The following is a 21,089-nucleotide window of genomic DNA, read 5'->3' as shown; positions in this document are numbered from 1 at the left end:
GGAATGAGCTCGAGTTTATTTATAAGAACAATAGCTTATCTATGTAACCCCTCCAACTCATTTGCCTCTGTTCAGAACTTGTTTGGAGTTGGTGCTGCCGGAGGGCACTGTGGGGCCCGCTGCGGCTCCTGGGCAGCTGGTGGGCAGGCTCTGACCTGCAGCCCTTCAGCATCCAAAGAGGCTGCCAGGACCACAACAGGACGCAGGTGGAGAGTGCAGGCTATCACCCGTCACCATGGTGACCTCACAGCCCGCAGCTGCTCTGCCATCACAAAGGTGTCTGAATGGCTTCCCAGGAAGGGTTGTGGGCAGTGGGCAGCTCCAGCTGAGTCCAAGCCCAGGGAAGTCCTGGCCACTGACTTAGCAAAGCCAATTGCCTCTCTTGGGGCTCCCAGCAGAAGTCAGGGTTCTCCAGAGAGCATGGCTTTCTTTGCCAGAAAGCCTGAGAAATGCCTCCTGGCACTTATGTGCTCTACTCCCCTGGAAAGTCTCCGGGAGAAAGTCTAAGGATTAGACCTTAGTCGGAGGCTGTCTTTTCTCTTGTGATAACTGAATTATGTGGAATCTTAGGTCTCGCTCAAAACTTTATCTCCTTATCCACCTGGCATCCAGTCCATTTTGTAGCTGTTTCTATCAGGAGACCTTCCAAAGCCCTCCAAATACAAACCCAGAAGACATAGCAATGTCTAGTAGTCCCTCACCATCAATGTCTTCAGTACCCCTGCCCTGCCCTCCCAGCCCTTTGCTGCAAACTGCAGGGCCAGTACCCCACCTGGCACCTGGCACACAAAGCCCAGCCAGGGCCAGCACCCAAGGGAGCCCAACAGCTGGCAGGCCTCTCAGCTAGGCTTCAGAAAGGAGGGGAGGCCAGTGTGGGCAGGGGGGCTCCTGATGGGACGTCTCCAGCAAGACATCTGCTTCCCTGGCCGGGAGATCTGAAGAGCGGATGCAGGAGATTGGGGGGAGGGTGACAGGGCCGCTTTGCCAAGCCCCACACTGCTCCCACTCTTTGGAGGTGGCTGCAGCCTGTCCCCTTTCAATGCCTGTCTCCTCTCCCCTCCCCCTCGTCAGCTGGCGTCTCAGCAAAGAGAAGTGTCACAAGAAAACAAAGCTGTCGGCTGGCAGCTGTCCCAGCCCGGCCTCCACTCCCCCTGTGAAACCCACTGGGTACCAAAGGCCCTTCCCAGTGCACCGAGCCCACCCCAGGCGGCCCCTGGGACCTGGCCAGGTCGGCATAGGACACCTCCTTGCTTCCGTGGTCGAGTCTGGCACCCTGGCAGGTGCCAGGATTGATGGGTTCAGGCCTTGAGGGCCAAGCAGTTGCCTGGGGAAATGGGAGGGACAGGGGCAGAGGGGACCTGGGCTTGTCTCCTCACTAAATCACGAATCTGGAGCCTGACTGGCGGCCCAGAGAAAACTGTCACCTCACCCTTGCTTTTGCTCCTCTGAGGCTGCTGGACGCTGGAACTCCAGCTCCTACAAACTGAAGAAACTGGTCTGGGAGTGAGCACTAATTTCAAGGACCCAAAGCCATTCTCTAAGTCTGATTAGAAGCCTGGAGTCCCCGATTCGCACAAGCAAAGCGTTCAGGCCTCACCCGTTTAGAAACTGACAGAAGGCCACGGCCCTTGGGCAGCTTGCAATTTTCTTTCATCCACCTAGACTGCTGCCAGTGCCGAGATAGGAAAGCAACTGTCTCGTCCAGGGACAGTATTGAAGGTGACCTCCCGGCTCAGTCACGGAGGTAACGTGGTCCCTAGTAACCAGTGGCACCCGTGTCTACCAGAGAGCACTGTCCTGCTGGCATCAGCAGGCCACAGATGCCCCGTTTCTGGATGTCCCCAACAGAGCACAATAGCCTAGTGACAAAGCCCTGACTTGCTCCACTGCCAGCAGCCTGGCGCTGTTCTCTGTCTACCATTGCTGTCGGCCCACTGACTTCCTGGCTCTGATCTTCCTTCCCACACTCCTGGTGACTCAGAAGCTTGTCAGAAGCGTCCCTGGGCATCAAACTTGGCTTATGGGTGACCAGAGCCCAGCCTGCAATGATCCCCAATGTGAGTCTTGTGGAGCTTCCACCTGCTGTGGTGCGTGTTCCAGAGACCACAGACAATACAAGCCAGACCAGTACAGTGCATCTCAAAAGTCAGCTCAGGCTGAGAGGCACAAAATGACGGCTAGTCTGGCTGGAGAGACGTCTTAGCACTTAAGAGCACTTGTTGCTCGTACAGAAGACTCCAGTTGAGTTCCCAGTGCCCAAGTCAGGTAGCTCAGAGCTGTCGGGGCTCAGCTCCGACCTATCGAAGGGTTTCTTGAAGAGGGGAGTAAGGAGTTGAGAAATGCTAGATAGAAATAGAGATAAAGAAAAAGACAGAGGCACAGGATACTTCGGGAGGGCCCTGGGTCAAGCCCCAGCAGCCAAGTTTATTTCTAAATGGGCTTTTTATACACTAGCAATGGGAGAAGCAAAAGACTTCCCACTTGCAAGATCAAAGCACAACATACACCCAGTGTAGACTCTTCAAAACACCTGGTAACCATGCCTTTGGCCAAGTCATCCTATGATGCAGCCCTGCTGGGTAAGGCACGCTCAGACTTTCTGACCTTGAGTAAGGCCTTACTAGGGAGCCTCTGTGGACCCACACACACAGCTATCGGTAAGTCCAGGTCCAGGTAATCCTGTACCCTTTTCTGGCCTCCTGGGGGTACCTGCATTCACATGCACATACCCACACCCACAATATACATTATTAAAAATAGAAAATAAATCCCAAAACAACAGATGACTAGTGGCAGCTATTCCCTTACTGAACTCAGACATGTACACACATGCATGTGCACACATGTATGCATGCACACGCACAAGCATACCGGTACCTTGCCTCACCCCTCTTCTCATGGTCCACATCTCCATCACTTTGCTAACAACCTGTCTGTCTTCATCCCTTACTGCCTCCTCCTCCTGTAGTTCCTCGAAGTGGCAGCGGGGGCAATGTCACTGTCCACCACCTAGGACAGACAGCGCTTGCTAAGTGTTTGCAAAGTAATTGAATCCTCGGGACCTGCCACTAGTTCCCAGCTCAGCCTCAAACCCCCAACATCACAGCCTGACATGAGCTCGCCTGGTTTCCTGGACTCTTACCTTTCTCACTGTCTGCGCCAAAGCGAAAGAGGGGTTCTGCTGGGAACCCCTCTTTCCAGGGGAGACACTTAGCCAAATACACTAAATGGGACTATTCTCCCAGGGGTGAGAGCAGAATGTGAGTCGTGCTCAAAGGAAAAAAGGAGTGATCGCTTGTGCACTACTCCCTCGATAGATTTTGCTGGTTTTGCACCCCCAAGACCCAGAAAGACAAGGGAAAGATGGTATTCATAGCAGGGGCCCAGCATTACTATAAAACAACCAGGAAATCTGGGTAACCATCATGGTGTCCTCAGGAATGCCACTTGCCCGCTGTGAACTTCTGGTTCCCCTGAGGACAACCATAAGACCCTGCCCTGTCTCAGAAGGTGAAGACTATGTGGGGAAGAACCAGGAAAGAGCTTTAGCAAACCCAGCCACTGAGGCATGGTGGCTGTGCAACCTCAAAGGTCGCCCAGTGGAGAGAACCTTGGAACAAACGAAAAGGATGTGGCACTGGCCTGCCTCCCTCTTCAGCGGCTCCCTTCCTGTGTACACTTACTCTGGGCTGAATTGTGTAACCTGCCCCCCTCCCCGTGAAATTTATATTTTGAAATATTAACCCCCAGGACTTTAGAATGCAACAGGATCTTGGAGACAGGGCCTTCAAAGAGGTGGTTAAGTTAAAATGAGATCATCGGGGGATCTCCTCCTCTGTAACCTATATGTTTATGAGAGATCGGAACACAGACCAACCCAGAGGGCAGGACCACATGATGACCCAGGGAGCCCTGGGAGGAAATCAACTCTATAGGCACCGTGACCTTTGCCGTTCGGCCTCTAGAACTGTGAGGAAGTGAATGCCTGTTGCTCAAGTCACCCAGGCTTTGATGCCCCCCACACCTTTCTATAGCCCTCCTTTGCCGTAGCCAGGGCTCAGCTAGTGACTAGTCCTAGAAGCTCTCAGAAACCACCCGAGAAGCAAGTTCTCAAAACTAAGCTCATTCTTCCCACCAGACTGGGCCAGGCATGCTCATGGGAGGCTCCCTCCAAAGGGGCAACTTCCACCACTGTTAAGACATTTGGGAGAGTGTACTTCCTATCCACCATGAACCTTCCTAGCAGTGATGAAGTCCCTGCTCCAACGTATCCCAAGCCATGTGTCATTTAGTATCACCGCTGTGAGCTGAATGACTGAATACTCCTGAGGTCCCTCGGAGATGCTAAAGCAGACCCTGACAGGCAGGTCTGGGAACCTCTGCTTTCAGCACCTTGGGGACCAGAGCACGGCCCCATTCGGGGTGGATGAGCGGCACTTCAATCAGCTGTCGGTGAGGATAACAACTTACCAGCGCAGCTGCTCCGAGGACACTGTTAAAACACCAATACCCAGCATGTCCTGAGAACTGCCTCATGAGGTGCGATGAACCCTTGCCTCAGATTCCCTCTGCTTGACAGAGCTCAGTGAAAAATGACTCAGCCTGAGTAGCACACAAATCACAGGATAATAAGGCCCAGAGGCATCACGGGGTCCAGCAGTTAAAGCCTGTATTTGTCTGTAAGAGAGAGCAGTGGTAAGAGGTGGTATAACCCTGTGTCTCAGTTTGTTTCCCAGTTGCTAAGATAAACATCACGACCAAAAGCCACTTGGGGAGGCTAGGGAGCTCCTCTGGCATGCAGGTGACAGTCATTATTGAGAAAAGCCAGGGCAGGAATTCAAGCAGGAACCTGTAGGCAGGAACGGAAGCAGAGACCATCGAGGAAGATCGCTTACTGGTTTGCGTTCCATGGCTTGCTCATCTTGCTCTCTTATAGAACCCAGGGCCACAGACCTAAAACTGGCACTGCCCACAGCAGTCTGGACATGTCCGTGTAAACATCAACCAAGAAAATGCCCCGCAGACATGACCACAGAACAAGCTAAGTTCCTCAGTTGTGGTTCCTCTTCCCAGGTGACTCTATCTTGTGTCAAGTTGGGGAAAACTAACCAGCACACCCTGTCTTGCCTACAGAACCAGCTGGAACTGGTCCTGGCCCAGGCTTCCTCACTCCGTGTTCCATTCTCGCTTTCTACATCTATCTCTTACATCCAGTTTCGGCATATGATTGACAGAAAAGAAAACAGGACCTGATAGGCCTCTGCTTACTAAGCAACTGCATGCCAAGCCCTTTGTAAACATCCCATTTAGTCCTGACAGCCACCCTGACACATTCCTCTTCCCTTCGCACACATGAAGGAAGGTGGAGGCAGAACTCAACCCGGGTCTGTCCCACTTCAAGCCCATCATCTGGGCATAAAAAGCCTGTGTTGCTGGAAGGGCTGGGAGACCTGTGTGAGACTGGGGTTCACTCTGCCCCATCCTCTATGTGGCCACAGCTGGTCGGTCTAGTGAGGAGTCTTTCCACTGCATTCCACGGCTGCCTGGCTTTGCACACCCTCTGAGTGGGACTAGTGTTGCCAACGACCCCTTGGATCTCTCACGAGACACTCTGAGATGACGCCATCTGGGGGGTCCAGGGTCAGAACAGCCCTGACAGAGGAAAGTGTGCCTCTGACCTAGCACCTATGCTTCCTCTTTGCCTCTGGTCACTTGAGGCAAGCCATTTCCCACCAGTCACGGAGCTGGGCATGCTGTTGCACATCCTGAGGTCCTTGCCTATCTGTCCTTGCTACTGTCCCTGAAGCCAGCTACCCTTGGGAGTTCCCAGAGGGCAGCACAGGGGTATCAGCAGAAGACAGAGTAAGGCTCCCTACACCCACTGCCTCCCTGGATAAGAGTCCTCTCACCCCTGCACGTGGCCTCCTTAACTTCTCTTTCTACAAGCCTCCTACTCCCACCTCTCCTGCCCTGTGAGAACATTTTGGAATCTTTCTACAACATGAGGTATACTGTGGGGCTTCATCCATACGTTCATTTACACAACAATTATTGTTTAAGTAGGTGATATATGCCAGGCATGGTAGACGGGGCCACCAATAAAGAACACAGACAAAAACCTCTGCCTGTGTGGAGTTTTGTTCTAGCTGAGGAGGCAGAATAAATATTAGAGTATAAAGTAAGTTAGTGAGAGTGTCAGAAAAAAAAAAAAAGCAGAGCAGGAAGTCCGAAGGGACAAGGATGGTGTAAGTCCCAAATAAAGGGCCAGGGAGACTGTGGGGCGTTTACCCACCACCCCCACAGCTTCCCAGAGTTTTCTTGAGTGCGAGCAGAAGGAAATATTAGATAGAAGGATTTATAGCAGAGAATCTTGTGGAGATAAACAGATAGAAAATAAAGGATAGCCTCGAGAGGGCCTGGAACCTATTCCAACGGGCCCGGACTGTCTCTGGTCCAGGGTTTTTATAGAGACGCCAAGGGGTGGAGCAAAAGACCTCCTCCCCCAGCACAGCCAAGTGCAGACCATCTCAGACACCTGCACTCAGGCCCGTGGTCCTGATCATCCTCTATTCGGACCTGCTGGGTAAAGCCACGAGGAACCCCAGAACGGGCTCCCACAGGAGACACTTTCTGGAAGCTGCTTTTGAGTAAAAACATGGCAGAGCAAGCACGGTTGGCTATCTGGAGAAGGGCTGGCACTGTAGGTAGAGAGAATTGGAAGGGCAACAGCCCCTCCACTAACGCAGACTGGAGGATGAAGATGGCAGTGGATGTGGGTCCCGTGTGGAGTGGGTCAATGCAGGCAGACCTCCTAGAGGGGCTGCTAGAGGCACGCCAAAGTCAGCCTTCCCATGGGACAGACAGAAGCAGGCAGAGGAAGAGACAGGGACCTGTCGGGAAGCTGGGGAGTCCCGGGAAGGTCGGGTGGTGGCTGGCCACAACAAAATAGGTGATAACATGTGACTGAAAACGTATTTTAAGAGTGGTGGTAATGTCCACTGTTGACCTGGAGGTGGCGCTGTCTACTCCACTCCTTTCCTCTTACAGGCATGTCCAAACACAGGTCGCCACATTCCCACACTCCCATATTCCCACACTCCCTACCCTCCCTCAGACTTTCACTTTCTCCTTCCCACAGTCTCCTTCCCTGTCCAGGAAATCAGGTCCACTCTGATGCTTTCCAACGTGGTGACCTTGACATGACCTTGGGCAAGTTATTTTATCCCATTTGATGCTCTATTTAACTGTAAAATAGGAGATTACATTTACCCTCAAAGGTTATGAACGTGAACCTCACAGACCACACACCAGGGACATTCCATCATTGGTGACCACTGATCAGACCTGCTCTTACCCACATCGGCACCCCTGTGACCTAGGTGCAAATCACCCATGCCACCCTGGCACAGGCTGGTCAGCACCTGAGAGCTAGGTGCTGGGCTGCCATAGGATCCAGGGGGCACATGCATAGGCCAAGAGAAAGGTCAGCTCTGCGGCCTTCCTGGGGCTTTGGTGCAGGAACCCAGAGGTAGCCAAGGTCTGGCTGCAGAGAAGAGAATGGACAACAGCAGCCAGACCCCATGGCACAGCAGCAGCAGGGAAGCAGAAAAATGCCCTGGCCAGAGGTCTTCTGGAGCCTTCCAGAGCCGACACCACAGAGCAGCGCCCATCAGCAGGTCTTCACCGCCCACGGTTTCCCATGTCTGGGCTGTTCTCCACACTATTTTTGTCCTAGGCCATACAGTCCTCACACTCTGTCCTTTCTCACCTCTGCCTACAAAGATCCTTCCCGGGAAGCTAGGTCTCCTCCTACCTGTGCCTGTGCACTGTGGGGTCAGACCCCTTCAGTTTCAATCACTCACGAGCCACGTGGCCTTTGGCAAGTTACTTAACCTCCCTGCACTCCAGCTCTTCTTCCATGAACTGGTGTGATACCAGGACTCGCTAGAGGCAGTAACTGTAAAATGAAATGAAACCGTCGATTGGATGCACCTCCCCGGGTCAGCCTCCTGGTAAGTGCTCAGACTTGAGGGATCACCAAACCCTGTAAGCCTCTACTCCGACTCTCCTAGTAAGATGAGAAAGAAAAGGCATCCTGTCTTCTTTATGACCAAAAATGGTAAATAAGCCTGAGTCCTCTCTTTTTTCAAGATTCTAGGCATTACAGAACACACCTACTTTAGGGGTAGTCAATGCCTTCCCACAGAAAATGTGAGGGGGCAGCTCTCAGGAACACCATGCATTTAGCTAAAGATCATGCCTTTGGGTGTCTGTGTCATGGTTTGAATCTCAAATGTCCCTCCATAGGCTCTCATTTTGAACACTTGGGTCGCAGCTGTTTAGGTATTAAAACTTTTAGGAGGGAAGGCATGGGGGCGGGCCTTTCAGATTATACCCCTGCAGCCAAACTCTACTTGGTGGTTGGCTGGCACACTAACAGCCTCTGCCTCTGTTCTTAACACTATGGAGGGAGTGACCCAGCCAGGCCTTCTCCACTCTAAAGCACTGAAACTGTCTGAATCCCAAGCCCAAATAAGTCTCTCCTCCCTTAAGCGGTTTCCATTAGGAAGTGCAGTCAACAGTGATGTAAGGAAGAGTCCGCAGCTAACTCTGCCCAAGTGTTTGTAGATACGCAGGGCTGCCCAGCCTCCCGTCTGCCTGCCGAGTCTGGGTTTCTCTTCCCGCAGGCAGTGTGCCCTGCCAGCAGGTGAAGATGGTGACTGTTCTCCTTCGTGCTGGCTGGGAATTCACAGGCCTCTGAGCCAAGGGCCTGTCTCAGGGACGTCTGGGTGGGAGCCAGGAGATAGGGCAGACAATGGGGACATGCTCTGGGGCCATTTTCCTTTCTGAAAAGATCTTCATTTCCACGCTAATTGCAATTTCAGATCTGCCTGTTTCAGACTCAGCCGTATCTGCCGAGTCTCCTGGCAGGTTGCTCCTGGCCTGTTTTCCTCCACCTTTTTCTTGGCCGGACGTGGCCAGTACTAATTTAACAGGGAAAAATACAGCTCTCCAAATTGTGTTGGTGCCTTAGGTTAGGTTATTATGGCATCTGGGACAAATCCCAAACAGGATTCAGCGGCTGCAGGTGCTGACCTGAACTAACACCTCTTTCCACTTTGCCTGCGTCCCTGGCGGCTGCTGTGGTTTGAAGGTCAAACACTTCCGTGATGAAGGTGGTTGATGGCACCACTGGGGGATGCTGGTACCTTTAGGGAGTGGGGCCTTGGGATAGTTATATTCATTGTTATTGTGACCGGGTTATAAATTACCTAGGAGATTGGTGAGGTACATCTTGAGATGTGTGTCTTTCCAGAGATAGCTGACGGGGGAAGACCCACCCTGCCAGGCTCTGCCATCTGCCCATCTCTTGCTTCCCGGACTAAACTGCTCTGTTCTGCTGGACTGAGCCCTCTGAAACTGTGGGCTAAAGGAAACATTCCCTACCGTAAGTTGTTCTGTTGGTATTTGGTTAAAATGATGATAAAGTAACTAATATGTGCTCACTGAAAGGAATTTAAGTCACTGGAGATGCCCTTAAAAGGGATGTTGGAATCCTAGCTTCCTCTCTCTCCTTCTCACCACTCCCCAGAATCCAGGAGCAGATTTCATCCTCTCTATGATCCCAGCCGTAATGCTCTGCCTCACCACAGGCTCAAAGCAACAGAGCCAAGGTACCGTGGCCTGGAACAGTGATCCCAAATAGATCTTGTAAGCTTCATTTTCTTGGGTATTTTGTCAGAGCGGCAGAAGCACACACACACACAGACACAAACACACACACACTCGCTACAAATGAACCCCATTTTCCTCAGACTTTTCCAGGATATTCCAGGCAAGGGTCATGTGAAGACCAGAGTCAGGCTGGATCTTCTGAGCAGACAGATACTGAGAGACATGGAGGCCTCTCTCCCAGAACTAGACTAACCCTCCCATCTGAAAGGCTTTCTTCATTCTTGAGTTTTCTTAGGTCAAAGCTCTCAAGGAATGGACTTCAGGATAGACCACATGTGAGTGGAGAAAGGGTGTTTGCAGGTGGGGAGGACCTTCAACGGGTAGAAGGTATGTATGTGGGGCAGGACTCGAGGAACGCAGGAGCCACACTGTGTGTGAGAGACAGATCGGGCCCATCAGAGCCCACTCCACACTTCAAACTGTACAGTCAGGGACCTTGTGACTAGAATGCCAGGGTGAAATCAGGAACCATAAATTTTGAGAACACAAATGTTTATGAGAAAAGACTGTTTTTCAAGGATGGAAATAGAGGAGGTTCTATTTGCTGAAAGGTTCACAAGCCTAACCTGAGAGAGACGCCTTTGGTGGCAGCCTGTCCTTTCATGCTCCTCAACCCCTCAAGGCTGCAAAATAGAGGTTCAGATAGGTCCACTGCCTGCTTGATGAAATTTGTAGTTGGCCTGCATGGCCACTAAAGAAGGACAAGGATGGGGGTGGAGGGGGCGATTGTGCAATCCAAAGGTCCCAGACAACTTCCTTTGATGGCAGCTCCTCTAGAGGTAGGTCCTAGGTGGGAATACTATTGTATTCACTTTAGGAGAAAGGGGACTTGAAGCTCTTCACAACAATAAGGGGTAAATTTGTACTGTCGACTTCATTCTCTACAGTGTGAAGTCTACAGGTACCAGAAGGTAGATGCTGTTGGTGGGCTGGGTCAGGACAGGCATCAGCGGGGTCGTGAAGTCTGGGAATGGTCCTGGGGGTCAGGGTCAGGAGGGTCATAAATATCAGAAGAAAGCAAAAGGAAAGGGTAGCATTTGTCGTTTGCTTCGAGCCCCTGGTCCCCCGCTGGATGGCAATGATGCAGGAGCAGGTGTCGTTAGAGGGTGAGGGAGTGTCGTCAGAGGGTGATTTCTTAAGACAGGACAGGGTGGGGCAGTGGGTGGTGGGCGGGACCCCACGCGCGGCTGCGGAAGGACCGCCCCACGGCTGCCAGGCTGAGCGCTGCATCCTGGCGAAGCAGGTGCGCCTGCGTGGCCGTCCAGGTGGGCGGTGACTGGTCCTCGTTCAGGATAGCGTGTCTCTGCCAGAACAGGTCCGAGTGCGCTGCAGCCAGGCCGACAGGATGCAGGGTTCTTCCCTCCCGAGCCTCTTCCCGGGTAGCCCGCGGTTAGGGTCTAGCAGTAACCCACACTACCCACCAGCCCAGCCGCGGCTCGCAGCCAGGGCGGGCCATCCGGCAGCTCACTGATTCGCGAGTTCTGGCTCCGCCCACCAATCAGCCCCGCCTCCCCGCGGTCCCCATTGGCCGCCGGCCCCGGCGCTCCACGAAGCCATCAATGGTCTTTTGCATCGACTTACAAAGGGTGGAGAGACTCCTGGTGGCCGAAGTCGTTCCCTGCTGGAGAAACCAGCCTTCCTCCTTAATTGAGATTAATGCAAGCCCTAGCCAGAAAGGCCAAAGGCGACAGCATTACCTACAGCCACGTAGGTCCAGGGAGCACTGTGAGTGCCCGAGCCTCAATAACCATCCCTGGCCGGTGCCAGTGGCCAAAGAGCCCTCAAACGGTGCTTCTAAGCACTAGCTCATTCCCAATCCCAAGGTCTGGCCTCTGATTAGAAGACCCAAGCCCAGGCATGGTGATTCAAGCCTTTAACACCAACTCTTGGGAGGCAGAGGTAGGCTGATCTGAGTTTGAGGCCAACCTGGTCTACAAAGCGTGTTCCAGGACAGCCAGAGTGGTTTACACAGAGAAACCTGTCTCGAAAATATGTGTGTGTGTGTGTGTGTGTGTGTGTGTGTGTGTGTGTGTGTGTGTGTGTGTACTAACTCCAGACCTCTAAAGCAGGACTGTTTAGCATTCAAACCTGAACCGTAAAGCACCTGATGGGAGCTGAATTGACTATTTATTTATTTATTTATTTATTTATTTATTTATTATTTATTTATTTATTTTTCTGTCTCTGCAGGCAGAGAAATTGCTGTCTCATTCCCGCTTTCCAAAGAGGGGAAAATCAATAGGTTTTTAATCTGCAAAGGAGATGAATTTTCCATTCAAGCCAAGGAGATGTGGAACAGCTCTGGGCTGAGGATTGATGGGACTGTCAGATGTCAGCCAGCAGGGCCATAAGTAATCCAGTCCAACCCCTAGACTTTACAGATGAGTAGGAGGCCCAGAAACGTGAGAAGACTTGTGCAAGGCCACCCAGCTGTCGAGAGCCCACATAGCGGGCCTGTGAGATAGCTCAGCCAGTAAGGCACTGGCTGCTTAGCTTGCCAGTTTGAGTTTGGTTCCTGGATCCGACACGGTGGAAGGAGAGAACGGACTCCTGCAAGCTGTTGTTCCCTGAGGACAAGCATGTGTGTGTCTCCCGAAAAATAAATTAAAATGTAACTTTAAAAAAAAAAAAAGTTTTAAGAGCCCAGATAAAAATCAGTACCTTTTCTGCTATGGTGGCTTTGCAAGAGGCAGGCTTTGACTCTGCAGGACTTCCCGCAGGTTTCAAGTTCCAAAGTGGCTAGTAGCAGGGCTGTAAAGCTTTAGGTTGGCAGCGTCGTGATTGATGGCCAGATTCTCTTATTTCCCAAATGACACCGAACCTGCCAGGTTTGATGTCTGTTAAACTTGGCCACCATCCAGGAACAAATGTTTTGCATTTCACCAAACCCAGTTCCTGCTTCTTGGGCTACCTCCTTCAGCCTAGCTAAGTGTTTATGGAACTTCCATGCCCCCCTCAAAAGATACACATTTGCCACTTTCACAAGAAGTACTAGCCCTCAGGGCTCTGTTGGCTTAGTGAGACAGAGCATCAGCATTTAAGAACAACTGGGTTGAACCTCCCTGGATGGTTCACACACATGGTCTGAGGGTGCACATGAGATCTCTCGATACTAGTGCTTAAGTATTAATGACTTGAAAGCCCACCAACAAGCAGGGCCTGTGGCTAGCTCTCTCTCATCCTTGGGCTCGGGGTGGCTCAGAGTCTCTCATCTGCGGTCTTTGGCAATGCCTATTTGTGTAGCTTCCTGTGATCCAGGGGCCTGAAATACCTTTGAAAGATGTAATGTCCCCATTGCCAGTGATGGCTTCCCCACCCTTACCCCACTTAAGACCCAGCCATTCTCTGGGGAAGGTTTCTGGACTTGGTACAGTAACTTCTAAGAGTCCACGCGTTCCTAAGTGCCTTCAGTGGAGACAACAATGGGTCTTGTACATATTGCTGGGAATCGGGCAGTCAAGAGCCAGACTGAGTTCCATTCCCTAGGGGAGAGCAGCTGTCCTCTCTACTCCCCTCGGTCATCTCAACTTTATGTCACTCCTGATGGGGGAAGGAAAAAAAGAAACAGGAACTGTTGCAGGATATTTGATCACACTGTGAACCCCAAGACTGTGTTATTTATTAGAAAAACTGTTTCTAGTTGTGGTGTGGCTTAGCCCTAGCACACACCTGTAATCCAAGAGTTTTCTACTTGACTATTGTAAACAGGATTAAATAAAGTCAACCAAAGGTCAAGAGGTGGAGCAAGATACCAGTTGACAGGAAGTGAACATAGGTTATTAAGAAAAAACCATAGAGAGTAAGGGAGTCAGTAGGGCGGATAGAGAGACATACAGAAAGGGTCACCATTTTGTCTTTGTACCAGATGTGTCCCCAGCATGCTGGAATTCTTACTCTCGAGATAATAAACTCTCTTGCTGATTGCATACGTGGATGGTGGTCTTTTGTAGGATGACCCTAGGACCCTAACAGCATCACAAGTTCAACAACAACAACAAAATGGTAGAAAGGAGCAACTCCTGTATGGAGAATTGCTACCTAGACTAAGACTAGATTTTGAACCAGATGTGGTAGCATATGCTTTTAATCCTAACACTCAGGAGGCAGAGGAAAGTGGATCAAGGCTAGCCAAGGCTGTATAATGAGACTGTGTTGGGGGTGGGTGATTTGGGCTGGTTCCTGTGAGTTTCTCTGGAGGTTTTTATGGAAACAAAAAATAACATTGAGAGAGTGCTAATAGTCATTTAAAGGGTCAACAACACACAGAAAAACATGCTAAATGGATAAATAGTAGCAATGTGCTTTCTTGAATGGAGCCAAACAACTGAGACCAGGGCAGGGGCTGGGAACCTCGACTGTTGATGAAGTCTGGCTTCCTGGATGGAGGAAGCCTCTTTCTTCTCCCAGCAAATGCTGATAGAAGCAGCCACAGAACTTGTTCAGGACCTGAAGGCCTTCCACAAGGATGTGTTTTCCTTCTTCCGTGGGGTTTCCAGTGGAGACAAATGCTTCCCACATGGCAGAGGAGGAGGAGGAGGAGGATCTTTCCACTTTTCCTCTGATCCTCAGACAGCAGTTCATGGACAACCACCCGCCCACAGACAGCCAGAGTCTGCTCGCAGCCTTCCCACCCCACCTCTAAACAGATGGTCACTTCCCCACCCTACCCTGCATGCCCACCATCACACAACCAGAGAGCCCACCACCTGAGTCTCCCGGGAGCTGAGTCTCACAGAGGAAGGGCCAGAGGCGGCCCCTGGGGCCGTCACCTGTGGTCATGCTGCTTAAAACCCTATTCTTCAAAGCCCCCGAGGGACCACTGCTCCCAGTTAGACAAACCAGTGGGGAAAGTCAGTTTAAAACAAAACCAAGGGCTGGCGGACATTCTGTCTCTGTTGCTGGTGGACATGTGCTACGGTTTGAAATCTAGAATGGCCCCTAGAAGCTTGTGACTTGAGTCCCCTCGGTCCTCAGCTGGTGGTTTGGAAAGGCTGTGCAACCTTTAGGAGTAAGAGTCCTGCACCAGCCCAGTTCTGTCCCACTGGCCTGGCTTCCTGCTCTGCCGCGATGTGAGAAGCCTCTGCCATGCGCTCTTACAGCCAAGTGAACAGCTGCCTTCCTCACCAGGATAGTCTGAAATTGCTCTGAAACAGTGAGGTAAAACAAACCCTTTCCTTCATTCCTGAAGTTGTCTGTCGGGTTTCTTATCACAGTAACGTCAATTATTGGCATCACTGTAGGGAAACTTCAAGCTATAGTGGCAAACCTAACTAATGCCCTGGAACCAACATACTCTGATTCCTGGAGTCGGTCCCTAGGAAAGAAACAGGACTGTGGCAATTGCCCTACGTGATGCTCACTATATCATTTAAAAAGTAATAGTACTGGAACTAACTTACACAATAATAGGGAGTTCAGACCTTTCCTGTATTTTGAGTCAACTATGACATAACCTTATGAAAATTAGTATTTGAGCTAATAAAGATATATATGTTTTTCATAAACTATATGAGTACTATTCAATTACAAATATTGCACACAAATGCATAAATATGGACATTTTAAGCAATGCTTTAAATTTATTTTATTCATTAATACTACAAAATAATTAGGTCCACAGAGTACAATTTGACTTTGTATTTGCATAATTATGTTTTTCTTTTTAAGACAAGATCTTGATGTGCAGTCTCAAACTCTTAATCCTCCTGCCTCAGCCTCCTCAGTGTGGAGATGACAGCCAGGAAACCACACCCAGCTTCAATTACTTCTTAAAGTTGTCATTCAACACTTAGTGGTCCAAATACTTCATTACAATAGTTGTTGTAACTGGAAAAAAAAAAAAAAAAAAGCACCAGTGCATCATTGGGCACATTTGCTGTCTCAAGCATACTTTTTACTGAAATTGGACTAAAGGAGGGGGCCAGGAAGCCAGATCAGGGCCATGAAATGTTTCTAGTATCCCTGCCAGAGACCAGGCTGCTGTGGGATGGTCTGTATGTCAAATCTGTTGCTCTGATTGGTCAATAAATAAAACACTGATTGGCCAGTGGCCAGGCAGGAGGAAGCATAGGTGGGACAAAGAGGAGAAGAATTCTGGGAAGTGGAAGGCTGAGTCAGAGAGTCACTGCCAGCCGCCACCATGACAAGCACCATGTGAAGACACCGGTAAGCCACAAGCCATGTGGCAAGGTATAGATTTATAGAAATGGGTTAATTTACGCTATAAGAACAGTTAGCAAGAAGCCTGCCACGGCCATACAGTTTGTAAGCAATATAAGTCTCTGTGTTTACTTGGTTGGGTCTGAGCGGCTGTGGGACTGGTAGGTGACAGAGATTTGTCCTGACTGTGGGCAAGGCAGGAAAACTCTAGCTACACCAGGCCTTAGTTTCAGGTTTACTAGAGCTGACTGAAGCTGAGCAAGCAGTACTTGGAAAGACCACAACTCAGGGACATCCAATCAGCAGGCGCCCTGCAGCCTTCTGCTAGCTAAAAATAGCTTTCCCCACCCTGCCACTGGAAAGTCCCTGACTACTAGAGCCACTTACCAATCCTATAACAACTCATAAACTTCTTGCTCAAACCTAACGATCAGCCCCCAGACTAACCTCCCCTCCCTGGAATTCCCCTAACCCTTTGAGCTTCTCTCAGGGTCACCATTTGCCTTTGTGTCAAATGTGCGGCCCCAGCATGCTGGTACCTTTACTCTGGGGATAATAAATGCTCTGGTTGACTGCATACATGGATGGTGGTCTTTTGTGGGCCTTCTCCAGGACCCTAACACTAAGTGAATTCCTACCTCTATGATTCCAATCATAGCTTTTAAATTTCTTGTATTTTAAACATTCACATTTCAAAACACTAACATTTTCACTGGCAGACCTTTAAACAAGAAAATTCTGTCTCTACATTTTAAAGTGTAAAATGTAGGAGTTTTTAACATGTGAGCCTCCTTCTCCTAGCAATACAAACCACGTCACACGGGAAACCAGAGCACTGCCAATGATGTCATGCCCTCGCTCACTGTTAAGCATCACTATGACAGGAAGGGACAGATGACAGACATTTTTCTTACAATTTTAAAGTTAAGCAACAGAAAATGGAAATTCACAAAATCCCTAACTTGCCAAGAACGTGGCTTGTGACTGTCACCTAGCACTCAGGTAGCTGGGGCTAAAGATCAGAGGTTCGAATCCAGCCTCAGCTACATAAGGACAAGACCCTGGCACTTCCCCATGTCACTAACTCATCTTTATGCTTATTGTTCATAATTTCATGCAAAATACTCACACAACTTTTGTATGCATAAAGGATATTTTGTTCATAATCTATGTCCTTAAAATACTATAACATAAGCCGGGCGTTGGTGGCGCACGCCTTTAATCCCAGCACTCGGGAGGCAGAGCCAGGTGGATCTCTGTGAGTTCGAGGCCAGCCTGGGCTACCAAGTGAGCTCCAGGAAAGGAGCAAAGCTACACAGAGAAACTCTGTCTCGAAAAACCAAAAAAAAAAAAAAAAAATACTATAACATTCTCACTAAGTGAGAAGAATGATGGTGAAGAACCTAGATACTGCAGCTGACACCAGCGCTTCGGCTGAATTTATGTCTATAGTAAAATATATAATTTTACTATTATTATTATTATTTAAATATTTGTGTTAATTCTCGGAGAATTTCATACATTGTAAAGTACATTATATTCACCCCCAACTCTCCAAGGTCTCCCTGACTACCTCCCCACCCACTCCCAACTTCATATCCTTTTTTTTTAAGATTTATTTATCTTATTTTGTGACTATTTTGCCTGCATGTATGTATGTATAAATGTATGTATGTAAGTGCTCCATGTGTGTGCCTGTTCCCCAAAGGTCAGAAGAGGGCATCAGATCCCCTGGAACTGGAGCTGTGAACAGCTGTGAGCAGTTATGTGGGTGTGGGAACCAAACCTGAGTTCTCAGTAAGAGCAGTAAGTGCTCTTAACCTCTGAGACATTGCTCCAACCCCCTTTTTTAAAATGTTACCAAGTCTAGTTCATGCTTCCCATATATTCATGGGTTTGAGACCATCCATCGAAGTACAGGTGATTGGCACAGGCCACACCTTTAAAGCAAACTGACTCTTCCTCCCCTAGAAACCATCAACTAGCCATAGCGCCCTGGCTAAGGGAGGGACTTGTGCCCCCCACACACACACATGCTGGAATGTTGTCTGGTTTGATTTTGTGCAGGTCTTCTGCAGACAGCCATAGCGGTCAGAGTTCATGAGCACAGTGATCCTGTAATCTCCTGAAGACGATGTTTCACACTGGTCCTCCCTGACCTCTGGCTCACACAATCTTTTCACCTCAGCTTCCATGATGGTCCCTGAGCTTTGTGGGGAGGGGAATGGTAGAGATGTCTGTCTCCTTGTGGCTGAGCACTTCACAAGTGCTCATTCTCCGCACTTTGACTATTTATGAGTTAAAATTCACTGTCCGCTGAACAAAGAAACTTCTCTGATGAGGTCAGAGACATCCAGTAATCTATGAGTAGAGAAACAGGAGTTTAGAGGACAGTTCAATTCTGCATCCACTTATAATAACAGTAGTAGATTCACCCCTGGAACCTGTGAGCTCCCTAGCTATGGGCTTAGGGGCAGGCTTACAGTATTGGGAATGTGTTTCCTCCTTAAACTGAATCCTAAGTGTCCCTCAAGGGCCAACTTGTTAAAAGTTTGATTCCTGGAATCTATTTGTAACGGTGGAACCTTTAGAAAGTAGAGCCTAGTAAGAGGTCTCTGAGTCATTCGTAAATGCGCCCTTAAAGCAGAGGGTGGATCCTGGCCTCATCATTCTCTTCCTGTCTGTGAGTTAAGCAGTTCTGATCCACCTCAAGCTCCATCCACAGGCTCAAAGCACTGTGAACCAAAACAAACCTCCTGGTTATAAGTTAATTCTCTCAGGCATTTTCTTATAGTAACAGAAACAGACAGACTGTGCATTAATGAACTTGTCATTGTCGAAAATATATGTCCTTCAGCTATCTTTCTTAAAAATGGCCTATAAGCACATACCTTGAGGCTAGGGAGAGGCCTCAGTGGGTAAGAGCACTGGTTGCTCTTCTGGAGGACCTGGGTTCAATTCCTAGCACCCATATGGTAGTTCACGACTATCTGTAACTCCAATTCCAGAGGGTCCAATGGCCTCTTCTAAGCCTCCCTGGGCACCAGGCACACACGTGGTATACAGACATACAGGCAGACAAAACAACCATGCATAAAAAATTAAAAAATGGGCTGGGTGGTGGTGGCACACCCCTTTAATCCCAGCACTCAGGAGGCAGAGCCAGGCAGGTCTCTATGAGATTGAGGCCAGCCTGTTCTACAGAGCGAGATCCAGGACAGGAACCAAAACTACACAAAGAAACCCTGTCTCAAAAAAACAAACAAACAAAAAAATGGGTTGATCTTTAAAAAAAGAGAATATTTCATTTTTTTAATAAAATATATCAGATGTCATAACTGAATCACATTGGAAATATGTACTTTCATCCCACTATGTGAAGATCTCCCACTTCACCCTATGGCTTCTAATATTTGTTTCTTCAGATATTCAACAACTTCTTTCTATGCATATCATTAACCTATTAGTCAGGGTTTTCTAGAGACAGGTGATTTTTTGGCGGGGGAGGGGAGGGGAGGAGCTGAGGATCGAACCCAGGGCCTTGTGCTTGCTAGGCAAGCACTCTACCACTGAGCTAAATCCCCAACCCCAAGGGTTTTCTAGAATAACAGAACTTATAGAATGAATATCACTATCTGTATCTACACACACACACACACACACACACACACACACACACACACACACACAGGATTTATTAGGATGACTTACAGATTGTGGTCTAGCTAATCCAACAATGACTAATGAAGTGGAAGTTCCAAGAATCCAATAGATGACTTGCTCGAATGGTGAGAGCCAGCAGGCAAAGAGTGAAGCGTCCTTCTTCCCTGTCCTTCTATAGGCTTCCAACAGAAGGTGTGGTCCAGATTAGAGGTGGGTCTTCCCACCTCAAAGATCCAGATTAGAAGTGGATCTTCCCATTTCAAATTAAGCAAAAATCCCTCCCAGGTATGCACCTCCATTTTGGGGTTTTAGTTAATTCCAGATGTAGTCAAGTTTACAACCAAGAATAAGCATCACAATATTTTCTTACAAAAAACTATATTCAATTTCTTCCCATATTTTTCCACGTGATCCAGGGATCTGAGAGTTTGAATAAAAAAGATTATATTCTCCAAACTAGTAACCCTCACAAAATGGCACAATAGTTCAAACTCATAAATGGAAGGAGGCAAATAAAAATGTTTACCTAGGGCTGGGTGTGTTGGCACACACCTTTAATCTCAGCACTTGGGAAGCAGAGGCAGGGGGATCTCTGAGTTTGGGGCCAGTCTGGTCTACAGAGTGAGTTCCAGGACAACCAGAGCTATACAAAGTGTTTCAAGAAGAAAAAAAAAAAATGTTTCTCTAAGAATAATTAATTCCTGCTATTCCTGTGCCAACCTGCATTAGTCCATTTTCTCTTATAGCAAAATACTTGAGGATAAATACCTTATAATGAAAATAAGCTTCTATAGCTCACAGTTTTCGAGGGAAGAAGTTTAAGCTAAGGAGGTCTCGCTGGTTCACCCTCCCCTGTGAGCTGAGCAGCAGCTTAGAGCCCCCAGCTGGGGACAAGCTTTCAAAACATGAACCTGTAGGAGACCTTGAGACTCGAACCAGAACATGGTCTCTGTTTCCCCGGTTGGTCTCTTGGTTTCCCGGTTGGTCTCTTGGTTTCCCGGTTGGTCTCTTGGTTTCCCGGTTAGTCTCTTGGTTTCCCGATTGGTCTCTTGGTTTCCTGGTTGGTCTCTTGGTTTCCCTGGTTACCTTGACATGAGCAGCTTCCTCTTAGCCCAGTCTCCATCATAATGCCCTGGGCTGTGCAGTCCCAAAGGGGTGGAGCCAAGTGACTATGACTTCAGCCCATAGAGTTCAATTGTAAACCCAAATCTTTCTTCCTTTGAAGTTAATTTCCTTGAGTATTTGCAGCAAGAGAAGCGATTAACACATGTGATCACCAAAAGGTAAAGACGGTGTTGTGTTCCTGAGCATCAACCCATCCACAGTGTGTGTGTGGTGGGGGGGGGAGGGCGGCACCAGGACTCAGCTTGAGCGTCCTCAGACGAGCCAGGGGCTGTGTGTAAACTAAATAGGGACCAGATACACACACTACAACCAGAAGACAAACTTCCTGGACTGGGAAAGACTGTTAGCCTGGACTTCAGCGAAGACTTGGGTTATCATAACATTGTCTTTTGTAAGGGATGCTCATA

General features: G+C 49.1%; 1 long non-coding RNA gene across 1 annotated transcript; it reads right to left on the bottom strand.

Annotated features, from left to right (window-relative positions):
* Window positions 1–15,338: 15,338 nt before the first annotated feature.
* On the bottom strand, window positions 15,339–20,648 carry LOC119087977. Its single transcript, XR_005091524.1, has 3 exons — window positions 20,326–20,648; window positions 19,606–19,736; window positions 15,339–15,561 (listed from the first exon to the last, which is right to left on the bottom strand). It is a non-coding gene; the product is annotated as an uncharacterized LOC119087977 (long non-coding RNA).
* Between the last annotated feature and the right edge of the window lie 441 nt (window positions 20,649–21,089).

The sequence above is a fragment of the Peromyscus leucopus genome, chromosome 5 (assembly GCF_004664715.2).
Source record: "Peromyscus leucopus breed LL Stock chromosome 5, UCI_PerLeu_2.1, whole genome shotgun sequence".
In the NCBI taxonomy this organism is placed as follows: domain Eukaryota; kingdom Metazoa; phylum Chordata; class Mammalia; order Rodentia; family Cricetidae; genus Peromyscus; species Peromyscus leucopus.
The sequence above is the reverse complement of the archived record's forward strand: the minus strand, read 5'-3'. Positions and strand labels throughout refer to the sequence as shown.